We start from the raw sequence: 3,281 nt of genomic DNA, 5'->3' as shown, positions 1-3,281 counted from the left end.
TCTCTTGCTGCTGCACATTCTTCTTAACAATAATAATGGTATTTGTTAAGCACTTACTTTGTGCCAGGCACTCTACTAAGCACTGGGGTGGATACCAGCAAATCAGGTTGGACATAGTCCCTGTCCTGTGTTGGGTCTCACAGTCTCAATCCCCATTTTACAGATGAGGTAACTGAGGCCCAGAGAAGTGAAGTGACTTGCCCATGGTCACATGGCAGACAAGTGGCGGAGCTGGAACTGGAACCCATGACCTTTAGACTCCCAGGCCCTTGCTCTATCCACTACTCCATGCTGCTTCTTCTTGCTTGCCTCCTCCATGTGCTAAGGTGAGTCTAGCTTCCATACGAGGAGATTGGCAGTCTTCAAGAACCTCACTCTTACCTTGCCATTTTGCACTGAGCATGACCCAAAGATGAAGCCAGATGTGGTGCCGGTGAAGGTTCGACAGTGGCACAGTTCTGTAGAATTTGAGCTTGGTCTGGAGACTGGCATCACACAGCCATCAATCTCTTTTTTACAGTCTCCTAAAGGATGTGCTGCCTTCCTGATTCCTTTTTCTATTACCTTGTCTATCTCTGGATCATTAGCTAGCTGCCTAAGTAACAAAATTCAATCAACCAATGGCATTTATTGAGCACTTACTGTGTGCAACATACTGTATGAAGAACTTGGGAGTGTGCAATAAAGAATTCTGTCACAGCTTTTAGTTATTCATTCGTGTCTTGTCTGATGCCATCGAGTCTTTTCATCCACAGCGACAGCACAGACACATCTCTCCCAGAACGCTCCGCTCTCCAACTGCAATCATTCTGGTAGTGTATCCATGGAGTTTTCTTGGTAAAAATACAGAGTGGTTTACCATTGACGCCTTCCACGCACTAAGCTTGAGTCTCCTTCCTCGACTCTCTCCTGTGTCACTGCTGCCCAGCATGGGTGAGTTTTGACTTGTGGCAGATTGCCTTCCATTTGCTAGCTGCTGCCCAAGCTAGGAATGGAATGGGTAGGCCTCTGCTTGACTCTCCCTCCCATAGCTGAGATTGGTGGAATACTGGAAACTCTCCAGGTGCGACCCTGAGAGGGGCGATATTTTGGGTTATATTTAGTTTTGACTAGTTTTACCATCAGCCTGTAGTGTCTGGCTGATTTGGTGAAGCGGTTTTACAGTAATTTAGGATCACAGTTATATTGTAGTTTCCCAAGTTGTTACTACAGTGCTCCGCCCACAGTAAGCTCTCAGTAAATGACATTGATTCTTGGCCACAGGCTACTTTGGTGCCATCATCCTTGGATAATAATAATAATAATGGTGGTATTTGTTAAGCGCTGACTATGTGCAAAGCACTGTTCTAAGCGCTGGGGAGGATACAAGGTGATCAGGTTATCCCACGTGGGGCTTACAGTCTTAGCCCCCCTTTCACAGATGAGGTACCTGAGGCACAGAGAAGTTAAGTGACTTTTCATTCATTCATTCATTCAATAGTATTTATTGAGCGCTTACTATGTGCAGAGCACTGTACTAAGCGCTTGGGATGAACAAGTCGGCAACAGATACAGTCCCTGCCGTTTGACGGGCTTACAGTCTAATCGGGGGAGACGGACAGACAAAAACAATGGCACTAAACAGCGTCAAGGGGAAGAACATCTCGTAAAAACAATGGCAACTAAATAGAATCAAGGCGATGTACAATTCATTAACAAAATAAATAGGGTAACGAAAATATATTGTCACACAACTGACAAGCAGCTGAGCCAAGATTTGAACCCGTGACCTCTGACTCCCAAGCCCGGGCTCTTTCACTGAGCCACGCTGCTTCTCTAGCACGTCTTGAATGACTTAATGATGATGGTATTTGTTAAGCACTTGCTACGCATCAAGCAGTGTTCTAAGCGCTAGGATAGATACAAGCTAATCAGATTGGACACAGGCGCTGTCCCACATAGGGCTCATAGGACTCACACACTTAATCCCAATTTTACAGATGAGGTAATTGAGGCCCATAGCAGTATAGGAACTTGACTAAGGTCACACAATGGACAAGTAGCAGAACAGGGATTAGAACTCACGTCCTTCTGACTCCCAGGCCTGTGCTTTATCCACTAAGCCAAGCACCTTTGCAGTTGAGCTGGAAGACCATTCTTTAAGATTTTAAGCTCCTTGAGGACAGGAATTTCATTTTTCATTCCTTTCGTATTTTCCCCAAGACTGCAATGCAGTGCACTAAACCCAGTAGACCACTCAATAATTGATGTGTGTAGTGAGACTAATGGCCATTTAATAAATGATTGATTGGCTAACGTGTTCCAGGTGCTCTTTCTCAGGGAGACTTTTCAGATTTTTAGCCTAAACCTCTTCTGCCATTTCTTGCTGTTCTGTACTCAACAAAGAAGAACAGTGACTCCCTAGAATCTGTATAACACCTCTCCACATAACTCCCCATTTACCTTCTCCCACACTCCCAGTCTTCTCTTCCCTGGCGTAATTCATCCCAGTTCCTTTCAAGGGAAGTAGCAAAACCTAGTGGAAAGAGATCAGGCATGGAAGTCAGAATACCTGGGTTCTAACCCCAGCTTCTCCACTTGCCCGATGTGAGACCATGGGCAAGTCACATAACTTCAATGTGCCTCACTATCCTCAACAGTAAAACGGGGATTAAATACTAAATTCTCCCTCCCACTTAGACTGTGAGCCCCATGAGGGACAGGGACTCTGCCCGACCTGATGGATTTGTATTTATTCCAGCACTTAGAATGGTGCTTGACACGTAGTAAGTGCTTAACAAATTCTATAAAAAATATATATACAAAAATAAAACTTCTTCCATCGGTAGAGCTCTGCTATCCTGTCAACTCAGAGTATGTAATTGTCTTGTTTCCTGAGTGCAGGAAACGAAAATAACTCCCTCTCCTGCCCCAAGCAACCACTACGTGCCCTCGAATATGCAGAGCCCAAATGCACATTGAGAAGTGGAAAGTTTCTCCTACTTAAGTGGTGGTTTCTAAATCTCCAAACGAATGGCTCCCGTTAATTTATGGGGTTGGGTGAGTGCAGGAAATTTCATAATAGCAGCGAAGACAGCTCTTGGGGGTGGGGCTGTCAGGAGGTAATGACACCCCGAGGATCAGAGGCACAGCTGCATTTGATGCCGTGTGACTTCCCAAGGATGTGATTATCGCATGATCACAGTACTCCCTGTGTGTGCTTTATTACCGAACAATGGCGGGAGTAGGCTGGGAACAATTCCCCAAGGAAGCACTTTCCACGGCTGGGAGGGAGCCGGGAA

General features: G+C 45.5%; 1 non-coding gene across 1 annotated transcript; it reads right to left on the bottom strand.

The window, feature by feature from the left end:
- Nucleotides 1–943: 943 nt before the first annotated feature.
- Nucleotides 944–1,081, bottom strand: LOC114809737. The gene has a single exon (XR_003757514.1). It is a non-coding gene; the product is annotated as a small nucleolar RNA SNORA7 (small nucleolar RNA).
- Between the last annotated feature and the right edge of the window lie 2,200 nt (nucleotides 1,082–3,281).

Source organism: Ornithorhynchus anatinus, chromosome 2, assembly GCF_004115215.2.
Source record: "Ornithorhynchus anatinus isolate Pmale09 chromosome 2, mOrnAna1.pri.v4, whole genome shotgun sequence".
Taxonomy (NCBI): domain Eukaryota; kingdom Metazoa; phylum Chordata; class Mammalia; order Monotremata; family Ornithorhynchidae; genus Ornithorhynchus; species Ornithorhynchus anatinus.
The sequence above is the reverse complement of the archived record's forward strand: the minus strand, read 5'-3'. Positions and strand labels throughout refer to the sequence as shown.